General features: G+C 41.1%; 1 long non-coding RNA gene across 1 annotated transcript; it reads right to left on the bottom strand.

Moving 5' to 3' along the window:
• Window positions 1-1901: 1901 nt before the first annotated feature.
• On the bottom strand, window positions 1902-17187 carry LOC141014447 (uncharacterized). Its single transcript, XR_012180495.1, has 5 exons — window positions 17017-17187; window positions 11241-11338; window positions 10969-11134; window positions 8876-8921; window positions 1902-8107 (listed from the first exon to the last, which is right to left on the bottom strand). It is a non-coding gene; the product is annotated as an uncharacterized lncRNA (long non-coding RNA).
• Between the last annotated feature and the right edge of the window lie 1812 nt (window positions 17188-18999).

Genomic DNA, 18999 nt, shown 5'->3' with positions numbered 1-18999 from the left:
GTAATACAGTGGAATAAGGCTGAAGTATATGAATTAATTATATTTGGCTACATAGGATCATTAAAATATACAACAACAACATAACGTATGATAATATTAGTATAATGTACTTTAAAGGAGACATATTCAATCATTTTCATGTTCATAATTTTACTTTGGCTTACTACTAAAAATAGGTTTACATGCTTTAATGCTCAAAAACACATCTGTTTCCTCATACTGTCCACTGCAGCAGCACCGTGCTCCCCCTCTGACTGAGATGCTCTGTTTTAGCTCCAGTCTCTTTAAGGCGCCCCTCTCTTCCTGCATACCAAGCCCCCCTTGATTGGTCAGCTCACACATGCTTGAGTCAGCACCGCTCCAGGCAGCTCTGTTGTGTTTTTAGCTTCTAATTAGCTTCATTTCTACTTTTAATATAGGCATAAATTATGGAAATGTGTGATGTTGACAAGTCATGGAGTTAAAGGCAGGACTACTAATGAGGCATTTCAGGAACTTTGTTTTCTGTGGGAGAGAAGAGCTCCCATTGGCACAGACTTTGGGCTTTAAATTTTTCAGACCTTTTACATGCACATGAACCGATGTAACACACTGAAGAAAAGGAAAAAATGGTTGCTCTCCTTTATATCAGTGTTCAAAGCAGTTCCTCTGGTTTGGTAACCTCTTTTGTTTGACTTTGGACAACTGCACCTGCTAAACGCTCTGCGCAGGCCAAACATGCATGTACACACACACACACACACACACACACACACACACACACACACACACACACACACACACACACACACACACAAAACAATCGCCTGGCATGAGCATGCCAAGTGCTGCAACTTCCAATTTATTGCTGGGTGAAAGCTGATACTGCTGTTGTGTGCATGTTTAACCTTTATACTGCAGAGCCTGCAGCTTAACAGACTTTATATAATGTGATGCGAAGTGATTTAAAAAGTCAGTTTTAAAGAATCTGAAAGTGAAAGTAAAATATTAATTATTGAATGCAAGTTTATTTAACTCAAGTAACCTTTAAACAAGCAAAATAAGTTTCTGTTGGCTTATACAACCCAAGACCAAGAAAATAGCCTATGGTAGGCCTTAAATATTGCTGCTTGTGCTCCAATCACTGCACAAAATACAAGATACACTCTGTCAGTCTCTTTTATCAGCCCCCCCATGGACTCAGCTTTGTGCCTTTTCCAAGTCTTTACCAGGAGAAACTAGGGCTCTGGATGAGGCTACCGGTTGATGAAGTGTTGCACCGTTGCCATGTCACCAGTGCTGCGCTGTTGTTATGATGACATAAGATGGAAAAACAGATTCAAAATCACTGCTCTGAAGACTGTGACACATGATGTGAAGCAGCCATGCCTTTCCCTGATGATGTCACGGCTAATAATATAAAGCAGATTGTATTGTGTCAGTGTGAATGTCTCTCTGGTAAAAATCATACAGAGAAGAGAAAGTAATTGACACAAAGTACACTGCCAGCAAACACACACATGCAATAACTCAATCCACCCAGTCTAATGGACGTTTTATCTTCCCATCACCATAACAGTTTATGTGCTGCCACAGCCAAGAACAAAGGGAACACCCATTTGAATAATGTGAAACTGTTACAACAGCCCCACCCATGGCGGACACCATTTAAAGTAGATAGCACCCAGCACAGTATTGTGATTAATATCGTCTCCTGCACAGCGGAATGAAGCCCTGGGCACTGAATCATCGGTTTGTCATGCCAATACTTAGCGTACCTATTCACTTATTTTGGCATGCGGGATGGGAAAAAGGTGAGAATTCAAGCTGGTTAAAGTTGGTCATCAAGCAGCAGGAAGAGTATTTCCAACTTGTTAAGCAGAAACACAAATTTAACACAAACATAAATCCAAAAACATGAGTTCTAGTTGGAAATATTACATTTATTTATAAAACATATATTAAGACTTTAAAATTTGTCAGTGTGCAAATAAGCGCAAGCACTGTATAGAGTACTTTAATAATATCTGATAACAAATGTTATTTCTTGACATACAGTGTGATTATATTTAATCCTAGAATTTAAAAACCTCTTCAACAAAACTTTTTACACTCTGCCAGTTTAAAAATATGTGGCAAAGAAAATAAATTGGATCTGCTTTATGCTTAAAACATTTACCATGAATCATTTCAATCTTCAAACAACAGAAGAAAACAGATGAAATATCATATGATACCACATTAATCCACATTACCTCAGCACTTACTAAGTAGCAGGATGAAATGGAAACCTAAAGATAAGCCTTATGTCAAAATTCTCACCTTACACAGTAGTTTGATCATTAAAACAACTAAACAGATGTACATTTCTTCAATCGTGCCATGCAACTGTCCTAATTGTAAATGTTACACAAGTCTTAAACAATGTTTAATATCCCTAGATTGCAGATCTATTATATTTACTACACTGTACATACACACATCTTTAAACCTATGCCGATAATATCATGCTTGCTCATTTAGTGTCTTTTTGACATGACAGCAACCACCACTTTAGAAAAGCAAATCATGCAGGCAACCATATGTCCCTATTGTCCTCACGTCCCCGCTGTGGCAATGAGAGAGTAAACATAAAAAAAAAACAAAAAAAAAAACAAGAGACAGGAAGAGGTCTCTTTACATTACATGTAAGCCCAACTTTCTTCTTGTGGATGTTTCGTTCTCATGTCCCTCTCTTTGTAGGTAATGAAGTCCAGGATCAGAGACTTGACAGCAAGGGGGATTTAAAGAAATTATTCTGCTTTTACAATTCTGTCTCTTTTTCTTCTCCTTCACCTGTTTCTAAGTAATATTCATCATCTGTTGTTGTGTCTGAGCCGCTGTCTGAAGACTCCTCAAAAGTGCTAAGGCTGGTTACATAACCTCTGGAGGGCAAACGCCCTCTGGAGGACTGGCTGTCCGCTGGCTGTGGTGCTCCTGGTGAGCTCGGAAAGGTAGGGGAGGAAAGGCTGGGAGGTTTGGACATTCGCCTGGTTGCTGGTGACAGCGGAGGTGTTGGAGGAGGGGTCGGAGGGCCTTCTGTATCCCATGCAAAGTGACAAATGTTCATGTTTGGGCTCCAAAGGCGTGCTGGCTTTGAGGTTGTGGTATTTACAGGTGGAGAAGCAGAGACCCCGGAGCTCCAATTTGTCAAGCACCTCGTCAGTGATCGAGGAAGAGATCTCGATCTCATTTTACCAGGGTCACTGGGGAAATATGACATTCGACCATCCTTACTGGGCTGGCAATCATATTGTGTGGTCCAATCAGAAGTAACAGACCAGTGATCCAGATCCTTGCTTGTGCCTCCACAAGTCAAGCCAGATTGAGAGAGGTCACCCACACTCATGAACCTGGATCCAGTGGAGATGCGACCAGGCCCTGATGGTCGACTTGACGAAACTGAACTCACAGAAAATGACCTCCCAGGCTCAATGCCGTACTTTAAGTCTGCATAGGAGGATGCCAAGCGTTCCTTGTCCTGTCCTAGACTTGCACTTGGAGGACCAGTGGATGCCCGGCTTCTTCTTGAACCCCCCAGGCTTATCCCCTCTGCTGGCTCACATGGTGAGGAGGATTCTCTTCGACGCTGTAGCTTTGGACTGTAGAAGACACTGTCATCTGTATTATCAGGTGAAGGAAATGAGAGAGGGGAAAGAGAGGAGAAGGGTGAGAAGGGGCTCCTGGGGCTGGATGTGGACTTTCCCAACTGAGTAGGACAAGCAGAAGAGGGATTAGAGCTCCTTCCAGGACTGGGGTCTCTACAAGACAGGAACTGGTTTGATGGTTGATAATCTGTCCTGTTTTCTTTGTAAAAGTCAAACTGGTCAGTTGTTGGGCTGTGGATTGTCAAATGAGGTTTGTTTTTACTTTCAGACTTGTGATCTGCACAAGCATGTTGCTCGTCTTGGTCAGTTTCTGTAGTTGATCTGTCTGACCAAATGTAAAACTTATCTCCCATCATTGTGCTCCCGGAAGCAGAGGGTGATGTGACAGTGTATCTGTTTTGTGCCCATCTATTCGTAACATCAGTTACCTTTTCATTGTCCTTCAGCACCATCCCTTTCTCCTGCTCTCGCTTCTCTGGAGTTTTGGAACTGTCATCAGTGGCATCACTGACATTGCTGATGTCACTTGATCCGCTAACAGAAGGTGTTTGAGAGGCTCGCTTCCACTTCCATGGGAACGACAAGTCATCATCAATCCGTCTAGTGCTGAATGTTTGTCTCAGTTTGTTAAGGACCTGGTCTACTTTATTATTAGTCTTATTGGCCCTGTCTGACTCTGATCTTGATAGACTGGAGTTTGGTGTGCTGACACTTTTCTTCAGTGCAAATCTGCTTCTCTTTGGGCTTTGTTCATTGTTGCTCTCCATTGAAAAAAATCGGCTTTTACCAAGTACATTCTCCTTCATTCTTCTGTTGGAGCTTTCACCATCAGTGGGCTGACTCCCTGTTGAGCTGCTACCACTGGATCCTTGATCTGGAGGACTACGTGGTTTACCTGCTGCTTCTTTACTCTGCACCCTGTGTGACTGCTGACTTAAATTAGTCACCATAGAAATCGGTGCGTTTGCAATATGTTGCAGAGGTGTGGTGTCCTTTGGGGCAACTGTAGCTGTATCTTCTTTAGATTTCACCCTGTAAACCAGAGTCTCGGTTACAAATGTAGAGGAGCTGTGTGCCCTATCACCTGGCAGAGACTGTGAGCTGATATTAACTCTGTTGTTGACAAGTGATATCTGGTCATTCTGGCGATCTTGGCTGTTCTTGTGAAGATTATTGTTGAGTTGATCAGTTTCTGAAACCCCACACTTTAAGCTTTCTCTGGTGGCAGTTTTGGTTTGGGATGGCAACGATAGGGGCCTTGGCAGACTGATGGGTGACAGAGGGGGTTTGGACATAAGTAAGGTGTTGACTGCAACTGAGTCAGTATGTGTGGATAGATGTGAGGTATAATTTGACTGTGAGGGCTGTTGAAAGAGGGGTGATCTGGGGGTTACTGTCTTAGTTTCGCCCTGTGTTGACCTGGAAGACATGAGAGCGGAGTAAGGTGGGGAGCTATATCGAAGCTTATAACCACTTGAAAAGTCTGGAGGGAGGGAGAGAGGAGCAGAGGAATGGCACTGAACTGTGCCAGACTCCACTGAAAGTGTCCTCTCCTGTCTGGGTGTGTCCCCTCTTCCATAGTCAGAGATCAAAGTGTCACTAGGTCTTTGCTTAGATCTCTCACGCTCTCTGGATACTAAATCAGCAGAGTCAGATGATAAGGATCGATACTTCTCCCCTTTCACCACCTGTATGCTGGAGGTCTTAGGAGTAGGAGAGCAAAGAGGAGGTGTACTTGTGGTCGGACTGCTTGATCTTAGAAAAGAAAAGATGGATGGCGCTCTCACGCTTCGTGAGGACCTGGAAGGAGATGGGGAGCTTGTTGGGACATGAGATGGCTCTGGCTTCTCAACTGTGATGGGCTCAGAATGCTGCAGATCCACCGAGTCCTCAAATGTCACTCGTCTCACTCTCTTTGCCTCTCCATTGGGACGCAGTTTCTTTATGCCTCCTTCTTGGCTGCTTGAAAATGTCCTCCCTTCCGTAGGGCTGGAACTGTCTGAGTAGTTGGGGCTGGTAATGATTGGTGTGGAAGGGGGGGTTAAGAGAGACGTGGTGGGAGAAGATGAAAGGGCAGGAGTGAGAGGAGGAGTAAGGAGGGATTGGCTGGGGACAGTTGTGGCTGCAGGATGGCTGCCAGGGGTAGATGAAGAGATGGTGGAAGCAGTGGACTGTACAGGACTGTAGTTTGTTTTAGACAAAGCACTGACTGTGGGAATCAGGCTGGACACAGTTTTAGGATGAAAAGGCTTTGGAACTGAAGCATAAGTTCTTTCAAAGCCAAGAGGTGTGACGTTAACTGATTTCGTGAATTTGGGTGTTTGGGAAGAAGAGCCGGTATATGATGAAGCATGAATATTGCTCTGTGAAGCAACTGGATTAGAGTAAAAGGAGGAACTAGTTTTAGTGTTTGCAGATAGGGGGAGACCAGAGGCAGTTTTGGAGGCAGGAGCTTGACTAGTGAGAGTGGTGGTAGCAAGAGAAAGAGATGGTTTGGTAAACCTTTGAGGGTTCTTGTTGTGAGGAGATGCAGGAGTGGTGTTGGTATTGGATGTACAATGATTGTTATTGTATTTGCTGCTGCTCTCAGTGGGTGTTTCTGGGCTTTTGGGATTTAGCAAAGTAGGTGGTAATTCAGTTACATTCGCTGTAAATGAACTATTACTTGCGTCATGTTTGGTGAGATCTTTTGTGTGACTCAGTATTGTTTGTGCTGTAGCTCTGCTAAATTTAGAATCGGACAGAACATCAGGCAAACTGTGAAGCTTTTGTGGTTCCCTGATATTTAAATTGGAGCCATGTTGCTGTTTGACAAGCCTGTCTGAATCATGGTCACGTGAATCCTCAGCATTTCTTTGTCTGAGGTTGTGAGTTCCTCCCTGTGTCTTTGTACAAAGGTTCATGTTACCTTTGTATACTGACTCTGTTGTTGTGTTGTTGTTGTCTCTGTTATTGGGGATTGGACTGCTAAATATTTTGTTGTCAATTGGACTTGGAGAAGCCAAGTCATATTTATCATTACAGGGTGAAACAACGGGTGTGTTTGGCCTGTCTTTGATGTTAGGTGCATCATTGAGCTTTAGGGGGGGACCAGATTCCTGGGTAACTTGTTTCCACCAGGATGTGGATGTCAGAGTGGTCCTTCTAGGGAGGGAGTGTGTTTTTTGGAGGGCAGAGAGGTCATATGGGGTATGTCTGGATGAGGAGACTGAGCTCTCTGAGAATAAGTCTGTACTTGAGCCCCTGCAGCTTTGTTGCCTCTCTGATGGTCCACCACTTAGAAATGCCTGTTTGGAAGATGAAAGACTGGACTGGGTCCTATATGTTGTTTGAGGTTGTTGGGTAAATGGAGCATCTTCTGCATCTTTGTTTGTAGGTGAAGCTGGAAAGAACCGTGATTCAAATGTGGTCCTTCCTCTTTGATTGGAAGATGATGGGGAAAGGGTGGGCCCAGTTTCAGTTGTCTTATAAGAAAAAGACGATGGAGAGAGGAGGGTCTTTGACCTCTCTTGTACATTATTGTTGTTAATGCTTTGAGAAAGGTATGTTGTGAATGCTTTTCCATCTCGATCACTTGGCGAACTGCTCAGAGGTGAAGGGTTTATCTGAGAAAGTGTGGAGGCTGAATTAGAGTTCTTGCCATTGGAGTTGAATCTTCTCAAAGACAGAAGTAGACTGCTGGTTGTTGGTTTTGAGTTTAAAGATGACAGTTCTCCTTGATGACCTGTTTGTGGATTCCTCCTTTGTTCATTTGAACCAGGGGAGAAGGGAGACACAGGTGTTACATTTGTGGCTACAGGGCCTAAAGCACCTGCATCTCTATTCCTACTGCCCATCCTTCCAGAGTTTACATCCAAAGAGACAGTCTGAATCATTCTCCTCTTGGATTCATAGTCCAAACTTGCAGGACCACTATTAGTTGACCAGCCCACTGTATTGCTCCTGGTACCTGGAAATGGCAACCTTGATTGGGCTTGCGACCTTTCTGTCAATGGCCTGTCCATAGTCCCCTGAAAGCGTTCCTGTGTACGGTTTTCCATAGTGTTTGTCACATCTTGTAAATTTCCCTGGGCTTCTGAACTGCCAGTTCCGTCAAACCTTTTGGTCCGTCTTAGTCGGCCACTTAAGTGTGGGGCAAGAACTGTTACCACAGTGGAAGACAGCATGGTTCTAGTTGGGTTGGATAGTTCCACAGGATCAGTTTGTTTCTCAAGCTTTGTATGTTCTTTTATAAGTTCCTCTAACTCAACTGATCTAGTGCAAGTCCTTGGTTGTGACCCACAATCAAGTGTGCGCAAGCCATTACACTCATATGGTTGAACTTCCCCATTTGAGAAACTGTGAGTTATACTCAAGTCCCGGGAAATCTCCAGTTCATTGCAAACAACTGTGATAAACTCTTCTTTCTTCTTGGCTGGGATCCTTGGAGAGTCACCGGCTACCTTTATAGTGATGTCCGTTGGTGATGTTTCTCCATTAACCTGTAAAGAGAAGAGGAATTATTGCAATTGACCAGATGTTAATCTTTTTTTTTTGTTTTACCAAATGAGAATCTTCATTATAAATTAACTTTATTAAATTATTTTTGTGCAAACAATTCACATGAGCACATAACATTCCACATTTGATTTCTTTACTGTAACCACTTATTAGATATGTCTAGCTGTATCATTAAAGCCTAACTCTTTTCATATGTCAACTTGACCTTATCAAATCATACCAATGCAAATTACTTGCACACTAAAGTAAAATGCTTTCTGTAATTTACTGTATGCAACAGTGGCCTATCTCATATTCAAATTTTTGGCTTGCAGACGCCAGAGCTTTGCTTAAGTGTCTGTTCCCATGGTGTAGCTATTTAAGAGATTCAGGCCCTGACAAACAGGTTATTTTGAAAGACATGAAAGATTTCCAAGGACACACACAAAAGCACACACACCCTGTCTTTTCTAACTCTTAAAATAATAACCAGACTCATGTTTTCAAGAGTACGCAATGTCACTTATTATGTTGTGATGATTTCACAGTAAACTGCTTCATCTGGTTTTCAAGGAATATCAGAGACTATGAACTTGTCACTTTAAATTATAATGGTACTGCAAGTATTGACTGGTGCAGAATATTTTAGATAAAAAGGAAATTAAATTTATTTGTCTATTTTTTATTTTTTACATTATAACGACTCTAGCGTGAGTCCGAAAAACATTCATTCATTATTAATGATCATCAAGATTGTGGCGAATTCTTACCTGACAGTTGCTGATCTCAGTCGCAGCCCTCTGTGTTTCAGTTAAACTGGTAAAACAGGAGAAAGAAGTCATGAAACCCATTAGGAATACTATCTGGGATTAGACTTGGCAAAGTAACTGTAGATTGTACATAATGTACAGTATGCAAAAAAAGTTTTGTTTCCCCTACATATGAACTTTAAGAGCAACAATCAGTTTTCTGACACACCGGGCAGCTGTTGGATTTCCCTTAAATAAATAAATAACACTTCATTATTGTTACTGCTGGATGTGATATGCATGTCAGAAATGAAGGTAGTAAGGAATAAATATGACACAGCATTAAATAATCTAACTGACTTGAGTTTTGTTTTTGTTTATCATGTAAGCTGTACTCTTCTATGTGTTTACAGTAAATGTACTTGCAGTGATGTATATATACATATATTCTGTGCTCTACTGTAATGTTTCTGTGAAACAGTTGAGGATCACATGGAGATCATTTTGCCACAGCAATGCTGATCAACAAGATGGTCAGCATTCCTTTCCTCCTCCCTCTCTCTTTACTTAACAGTTTTCCCACTGTCACAGGTGCACTAAAGTCACACCTTTTACGAAATTATGACAGCACTTGCATGGTATTTTCATGTGCATGGCGGCACATTGACCACACATGATCACACACACACTCAGTACATGTCTATATAAGGACATGTTGGATGGCATGAAAGAATGCAGGTGGCTCGCTGGCAGAAAAAATGGGTGTGTTCTCCCTTGAGCCTATAAAGCCAGTCATATCAATGACCTCTAGTCACAAGGCTAATGTAATCTTTGGCATTGCATCACATGTATTCCAGTATGCCTCAGGAAAATGTACGGCACATACTTCCTTTTTCCATAATACACAATTTCTAAAGCAATTATGCAACCAGAAAACCAACAAGTCTAACCTAATATGACTCCGATTCTCTTGTGCTGCTGACTACAGGAAGTACTGTCATGCAAAGAATCAGCCTGCAGGTAAATGATTCATGATAAGTTGGGTAAAGACTGTAAAGCTGGGCTGCTGAAAGGGTGGTAAGAGCTTTTTAGCCTATACTGGCTATCAGGGCAAGAAGTGTGAAGTTCAAATTGCGAACAAATACAAACATACTGTCAACTCATGACAAGACAAACACATATAAATGCAATCATGTCCAACCTACTCTTAGGGGTTACATAATTATCTTGCACTTCCTTGTTTATACAAGGGGCTGACCGCTCTAGTTAGTGTGTCACAGGCTAAAGTATGCAGACAGGGTTCAGTGGTTCAGTTAGTGTTTGACTAAATGTTGGCGATGACTTGTGATTTCAGCAACTCTGAAAATGATACGATCATAAGTGCCAGATGTACCTGTTCCAGACCTCAGAAAATGCTTCTGGGATATTGGCTTGTACAACTTCCCAATCATGATGAAACAACTCATTGTTGGGAAAGTTGAGGGAATGGTTAAGACCTGTTTTAAGATAACAAACAGGGGTGGGAAACTCTTGGCACCTCATGAGTGGGTGGGTTCAGCAGGTGGGCACCTCATCTTCCTGTCTATCCATAGTATTTCAACACATCCAACATTTTTTTTGTGGGAATATAATGGGTCAAGTGTGCCTTCAGCCATTGTACCGGGCTTAGGATTTTGGGATGACTGGAAAGATGTGTGCTCTCCCTTACGGCAATTGAATATAAATTAGAAAGTCAATATCAACGTTGTCAAACTAGACAGATTTTTCATATCACTGATGTAAGGATATTGACGATCATCCTGATTTACGATTATCCCAACAATGGAATTACATCATGATAAACTTGAGCTTAAAAACTTGGGTTAAAAACCCATATACTGCATAAAACATTGTCATGGACCAGGTGCTCCCCTTCCTGGTCTGAAATATTTAATGGCCTAAGGAACCTGATGAATGTTTTAAGTATTTATCTACACCCATGTCTTAACTGAAGAGTGAAGTCATGTTATTCCTTGAACTGTGACTCAGGGGGAAATCATTTATTGAGTCTGCATTCATGGTCAGTGCTCAATTTCATTAACATTTGTAACAGCGTAAGTCTATTCCTTATTTACCTGTGTAGACAGGGGTCTAAATTCTTCTTGATTCTTGGCACTGGGTTGTCAGGGCCTAGCTTCCTGGAGAATCTGACGAAGAGGCCGGAGGTGAATCTGGGTCCAATTGGCTTCTGGGTCTGGACCTGTGAATCACCACAATGGGCAGCTTCTTCCTGTTTTAGTGCTGTAATAGATTCAGAGTAGGGGATTATGTTCTGCTCACTGCTGTAAATTCAAACATTTGACGGACACAATGTGTGCATCATGTGCATCTGATGTTTGTGTGTTACCTTTGTGAGTTTCTTCTTGAAGGTGACACTGCTGTCCAGTTGCGGTTCCATCACAATGGTGCCTGAACCTTTCACTGAATGTTTCATTTTGCTGTTCTCTGAAAAAAAAGAGAAAAGAAACCCCCAGAAAAAGTTAAAATCTTTAAGACTTTTTCTAATGCAAAAAGATTTTTACGGTGGCTCCAGTTCATATCCTGCAGGTGACTGTGCAGCCCCACAGTGAAGCAGCTGGGACAGTGCTTCTTGCAGTGGGTCAACACAAGAACGTAATCACAGTCCTACTGTAGATACTGTACCTGCAGCTTATGTTCTGTTTCATAGCTGTCGGATTTCACCTGTCTCTAGCACCACCTACTACACAGATGTATCATACATAACTGTGCCTTAATCATATCCCCCACAGCGACAATATCTACTTGCATCAGAAACTGTTCTTGTAGTCCCCATTTGGTATCTCTGTAGCCCCAACATGTAGTTGAATTGGCATATTTCCAGTGGCTGTGTGCATAGACTTACACTGTAGCCCTTTAATCCACAAACATTAATCAAGCCTAAATGTTGAGCATCCAATTTCTGGCCCAGCATAAAATTGGTGAATATTTTCTTGGCTCATTGTTTTGTTTTTTAAAGTCTCAGTCTCATATTGCTTCAGCCTAAGATAACATCTTGTTGTCCAACCAACAGTCCAAAACCCAAAGACATTCAGTTTACTATCACAAGACCTTTTCGCACAGGTCTAGTACTACCAGGAGACCTCTTGTAATTTAGAAATTACCACCCAACGTTTGTGTTTTGTGTGGCGCATTCTCACAGGATAAGCAAAGTCTGTATTTTACTCGGATTTCCTGACATTATCTCCTGGATATCATGTCAAGACTCTGTGTAACATCTGTTTTCAAAAGAGAAGCATCTGTTCTTCAGCAGCCATTAAATAATTGTGAGTTAATTTGCCTACTTTCTGCATGTGTTACAAGCATAAATACACCGTTGCAGCTCTGTTAGATCAAGTAAAAGATGCTTTGTGGCTGTACTTGAATATGCTCCTAACGCTCTGTCATCACTTTTAAACGTCAATATAGCCGAACTCATAGCACAGCTGTTGACTGCTGTTGATTATGAGCCGTGATCAAATGTCTTAGTTAAGTTGTCTGACGACACAAGACAGATATTATCACAGAAACTGTTTGTTTGGCAAAAAATATGCGGAGGAAATATGCGGTGGAATTTTTACTTTACAAATTACAGACATAGCACATTCGCATGGGATTAAGGTCACAGACTAATCTGCAATTACATTATGAGAGGTTCCCAGGTAATACTAGTCCTGTGTGAAAAGGGCTATATATCCTCACATTTGTACAGCTAAAACACAAAGTTTGGTGTTTTTGCTTGAAAAATGACTGTTTGAATAAATAGCTGCCGATTTATTTTCTGTGATCATTTCATCTCATCTTCTAAGAATCCACTAACCTTTTCTGCTGACTTACATACACTGTTCTCTCTTTCTCGTAATCTGATTTGTATAAAAAATCTAATTAGTGCTAAAGGTTCATGTAAGGAAGCTCAACCAGTCATGTTTCCCTCATCTTATCAGCAGGGCAGTGCTGGACTGATAAGCTGTGGTTATATAACAATTTTCGACTCTGCTCACTCCACACTTTCTCTCTTACAACCAGAGCACAGAGCTAACGCACCCACTCACACAGTCACTAAAGCATGCATATGCACATTTACTGCTGCAACCCAACGCTGAACCCACGCTAGTGTTCCTACTGCCGAGCACGATGATCACACCACAACACGAATGAGGCGGTAATCTAAAAATGGTTGTACGTGTCACTGCAACCTTTGTACATTAAACATAACACATTAAACTACAGCAATTATCTGTCACGGGACATTCCAGGATGCCTTTCTCTCTTTCTTATCCAGTTCAGAGGTTTATAAGTGGATGGAAATTGCTACTTAGGATCCATAGTCTTTGTGTAAGCTGCAGTGCTTCGTGTGATCACAGAGTGAAGATGATTTGTCTCTCTTGACCTTCCTTAACAACATGGAACGTCTCGACCTATCCCTATCCACCTTGCCTTCAGGGACGACTCATGGGCCCCATTAGAGCTTAATGTCTGTTAAGCTTTTATAAAAGCCTGACGTGACATGACATGAGAGAGACGCAGATAAAAAATGAGGAGGGAGGATTTGGCGGGAGGGAGATCATCAACAGCTACTTCAGTGCCAAAGCCAACACGCCTTCCATGTGGATGGTACTCAGTGTTTTTAATCCTCCCTCTCCCGGAGGCAACAGAAGAAAGCAGATCATATCACAGCAATATCAGTGCTATAAACCTGGAGGTAACCATGTTTGGACATTTTAACCAGCAGAGGTAGGCCTGTGATGGCAGAGCATGAGGGGCCGCATTCCCACAAGGTGAAACTGCATTGTTTACGCTGGTGTCTACTTTGTTTGAGGAAATTTAGAGTCCACTGGTTCGGAACATTTAGTGCCTCCATAGCTCTTTTGAATACGCTCAAGTAACCCTTAATTTCCACCCTTCAATAGATGGGATTGCATGCGTGGAACTGATTGATAGTAAGGCAGCAGTTTAACTATAATCGTTGAATCTGTGGATTATTATTTTGTTTATGTTGTCCAATCAACAGTCCAAAACCCAAAGACTTCAGATTCAGCTCGCTGTCATATATGGTAAAAAAAAGAATCAACTCCTGACATTTGAAAAAGCTGGAACCAGCAAATACTTGGTGTTTTAGCTTGAAAAATGACTTGAACCATTCATTGATTTTCAAAATTGTTGCTGTTTACTTTCCTGTTGTTTCAATCTTTGTTCATCGCAGAGAAACCACATCGTCTGCAGAGGATCAGAGGCTGCAGCATTGAATAAATACAACATAGCGATGCACGATATTTATCTGCCTGATAAATTATCAGCCCAATATTTGGAATTTTATGTAATCGGCTATTTATCTGTATCTGTGAAATTGTAGCCGACGAATAAAGACAATAGGTGCAGCATTTACAATCTCCAATTCAGCAGATGGCTGTTTGCAGCTTGAAAGTTGGCTTGTGAGTCACCAAGAAACAAGAAGAAGAAGAAGAAGAAGAAGATTAATTCATTCATCTTTGCTCACTCCATCTTGGCCTTTCTTACTTTCACGTGTGCATAAATTACAGGTAAATTATTTATTTTTAAAACACAAATATGTGAAATTATTGGTTATCTTATCGGTATCGGCCATCCGAAGCAGGTGATTATCAGTTATCAGTATCAGCTGAGAAAAATCCATATTGTGCATGCCTGGTGCAGGCTTGGTCTTTTTTTCCAGTAGGTTTGGACATGTTTGCATTTGTACGACCTCCATTTGCCAGATATTACAACTACTTATCCATTACTTTTAGCTACTGGTGAAACAATACCTTAATTCATTGATTAGTTGATCCAATAATTTGCTATAATAAACTGATTAAATGTTCTGAGGTTTTGGACTGTTGGTTGGACAAAACAAGTTATTTAAATCTGAACAAGGCTCTGGAAGATTGTGCTCAGCATCTTACAATTTTCAAAACTGATTGAGAAAATAATCAGCTGACGAATTAATAGTGGAAATATTTATCAGTTGCAGCTTTTAGTCATCCTAGCAGATTTTTCTGCTAGTTTCTACAACCATTGTTCAACTGCAACACAGTTTTCGACAGTTATGCAACTAAGGTTGGTGAGAAAGTGGTCCATGTCCTGTGCAGTTGGCTTATCATAGATGGAAGGTTTACTGGTTATGGTGACAATATATATTAAAGATTGGCACACATATTTGTAATTGTATTTACTGCAGATTTTGCTCCTAAAAATATAAATATGTGAATATATTTGTAACATATTTTTAGGGCTGCATCCAAGGGACCAGGATGATCGCGTTATCGATTAATCTTGTGATTATTTTCTCCATGAGTCTATTTGTCAGTTTTGGTCTACAAATGATGGACAATGTTGGAAAATGCTGGTCACACATTCTGAGTCAGATCAAGAATCAGTCAAGCAGAGGATTTAAAAATGTCTCTCTGGGTCTTTATTTTCTAGCTTTAGATAAACAAAACAAGTACTTGAAAAATAATTGACAGATTATTTGTCAAAGATAGCAATTGTTGGGTGCAACCTGACTTTTTCAAATGCATTAGGGTAAAAGGACACCCTTTTTTTCTATGGATTTAATTAATGTTTTTTACGGTTAGAGTTATTGTCCCATTTCAAGAGTAAAATCCCCAAAATTAATCTCAGGCATTAGTGACCTCTAATCTGGTGTTGACAAAATAAAACAACCTGTAACCACCAGTCAGTGCTGCTGCAGCCATGTAACATACATGTTATCAGCACTGTGTGAACTGTCTCTCAGTTTGTTTGCATGCTTTGCGAGCTGATGACTAATTGTTATCCTTTGAGAGGCTATTTGGGCCGCACCATTATGTGCAGTGTGTGTCTCATACAAGTATGTCGGTGTATTCTTCACTTGAGGTCAGCCTCGCTGTGGGTGTGTGCCCGCTCTATCTGCCAGCTAACACTTACATAACCACTAAGATCCAGCCTGAACCAAAGTGTGGGTGTGCGCTCAACACATGCCATGTTCAAACTACTGCAAATTATTTACACCCTAAACTTCTTGAGACTCATCCAAGGAGATCTTAATGACTTTGTACTGACTAGATGAGCGGTAACAAAAAGTTGGCAGGACAAAGTAAGACCTGCCCTGTTTGCTGCCACACCTTCAGCGTCTGTCAGGCTTCCAGCAGAGCTGTTTACCTTTGAGCCTATGGATGGGTATACAGTAGATGGGTTTAGAGGGTATTAACACAAGGATGTGCAGATAATTAACAGTGGTAGAGCTCTGGACATGCACAGGCAGCTGCATTGTGTATCTGTTGTGATACTGCAAGCCTGGATGTGCATGTATGAGCTCGCCTGCTAAGCCACTAAAGCTGAACTTCTCTATAATACATCAACCAAATGATGCTGGTTTACAGTAGGCCTATGTGGATTACTGAATACACCCATACAAATCTAGTACTGGTTGGCATGTAAGCTGCATAACTAGACTAATAATAAATTCATATACTACAGCATTCAGTCCCAAAACCTACGTTCAGAACTTGCTTACATAATTCCTACATTCAACCTCTGCAAGTTAACTCAACCCCAGTTACGTCACGCTTTGGAAGTGTCAAGAAGAGCATGTCCCACCAAACCTCAGTCAAAAATCTGGCAACTTTCGTACACCAAGACCAAGGAGCACACGAATCGTGAGCAGCCACTGATCAACAGCACAGCTGCTTGTATCCAAAGTAGCACAAAAAACACGCTATAGTAAAAATTTTTACTTTCTTCACAAGTTATTCCCGCATCCAGCTGTCAAACACAGTAACGTGTGGGCAGGTTCCAGCTGAGAACCGTGTATAAAATGTCATACCGCTGGAACAGCTTAGTGCCGAATTTTCTCAAACCAAGCCGTGAATCGTGACACGTCTTCGTTCGGCTGTGAGAGACGCGCAGTTTTCCAAGACACGCGTTGCAACATTAAACATGCAGATTTATACACGCAGTTTGGCGAGGGTTCACAGAAAAGCGCTCGAGCCCCGGCTCTAAAGTCTCCAGCACGCAAACAAGTCACAAAAAGTGCGCAGCGACATTAAACGGGCTGAAAAGAAGCGCAGAGGATACAAATTAACGATAAACTCGTTGTTAAAATGCCGTTTAAAGCCGTGTGAACGTACCTTGCGGCTGTACTCCGTGCTGCTCGTGCTGTCCCGTACTGAGGCGTAGCTGTCTCTCCTCCTACAACAACTCTGAGCTCCAACTCTCCTGCGTCACTTGTTGACATCCTATTTTAACCGGTTCGTTCAGCGTTCATCGGTCACACCGGCGCATCTTAGAAACGTGGAGAGGAATTCACAGCGAGCACGCGAAGTGTCCACTCGGTGCCACTCATCGTCAGCGTGGAGGTGAAGGTTCAACACCTCCTGACACACAGACAGGTGATGAGGCTGCTGGCGGCTGCGTCCCTTTCCTGAAAAGTGCCCCCTTCGGCCATTTCCTTCTCAGACTGGAGGGACTATCAAGATCCTTTACACAAGTGAAAGTACTGATATCACACTCTGTTACAAGTAACATTACTGCATTTAAAATGTTGCTTAAGTAAATATATGTAGCCCAATTGAAATAAAATACTTAAAGTATTCAAAGTAAAAGTACTCAATGCAGTTAAATGTCCTCCCTGACTGTTATAGGCCTATATTGTATGATTAGATTATCATCAGTCCTGCATTCTTATGAAAGCAAGAGTCTCACAGGTACTATTTTGTATTGAACTGCAACTAATGTGTACTGTCAATACTCTACTGATTATTTTCTCCATTCATTTATTTATAAAAACAAATAGTGAGAAATGCTGTCACAGTTACCCAGAACCAGGGGTGGAAGTAACTAATTACATCTTCTCAAATTACTGTAATTAAGTCATTTTTTGGGGGGTACTTGTACTTTAATGAGTATTTTTTTCAAGTCTGCATTTTGACTCATAGTCTACTTACTGTAAGTATGCATTACACCGTGTAATCTATTTAGTTACACTGAGTACTGAGTACAACTGGAATTAATTTAAGTAAAAAAAATAATTAAAACTCTGAGTAATGTAACTGTATTCATACTTGGCTACAGATTTTCAGTCCTCTTTCCACCACTGCCCAGAACCCAAAGTGACGCCTTCACAGTGCTTCGTTTGTCCAGCCAAGAGTCCAAACATTGTACCACTGTTGTGTGTCCAAAAATCTTAATTTGTAAAACTAGTAACTAAAGCTGTCAGATTAATGCAGTGAAGTAAAACGTACAATATTTCCCTCTGAGATGTCATGAAGAAGAAGGAGAAAGTGGCATGACAAGAAAATACTCAAGTTAAAGACAAGTACCTATCATTTTCATCTGTTGGCTCATTACCTGTTCCTTGGAGACCAAACATTTTAAGAGAAAAGAGACTAAGTTTGCTAAATTGTTATCAGAAATCTACCTGTTTTTACAGATTTGGTTTGTAAATCCTTAAATAAAAGCTCCTTTATAGCTAAACCACCTGATCATGTGTGCTAATTCAGTAAATACAACACGGCAATGACCCGAACTCATTAATACTCTGTTCTCAGGTACTAGACTAGGCATCAAAATCAATCATACACCAATCATCATTAAAAATGGCCTCTGGTGCTTTAAGATTCTTTGAAACAACTGATTCCAACTATTCCTCATCCCTCAACTCCCAAATTTAGTAGTGCATAGACTTTATTTTGTTGTTTTTTGTCCTGTGGGCTATTTAAAAAATATGTGGCAAAAGTGGAGCATGTTTTGGAAGACATGTTTATTTTACCTGTGAGGAGAGGCTTGCACATGTTTGTTGATGACTTTATTTTTGATAAGTGGTTCATAATTCTCTGTGAGAGTCTGTGTTCCTCCAGACTGACACCATGACAGTAGTTTTCCCTTTTAATTTTTAAAATAGAACAAACGTGTTGGAGTTTTGTTTTTGTTTTTTTGTCCTTCAGACTTCCACACTCTTCATCACCTGCCAGCAACTCTTTTTGTGGTTTTTGTGAAAAATGTTAATGAGAAGAGAAAGATCTTCATTGACTGATTTTTTTTATGCCTGTATAAACTTGACTGAATAAACAAACTGACCTTAAAGGACAACACAATTTCATACTGTTTTTACT

This window comes from Pagrus major, chromosome 19 (assembly GCF_040436345.1).
Source record: "Pagrus major chromosome 19, Pma_NU_1.0".
NCBI classification, from domain to species: Eukaryota; Metazoa; Chordata; class Actinopteri; order Spariformes; family Sparidae; genus Pagrus; species Pagrus major.
The sequence above is the reverse complement of the archived record's forward strand: the minus strand, read 5'-3'. Positions and strand labels throughout refer to the sequence as shown.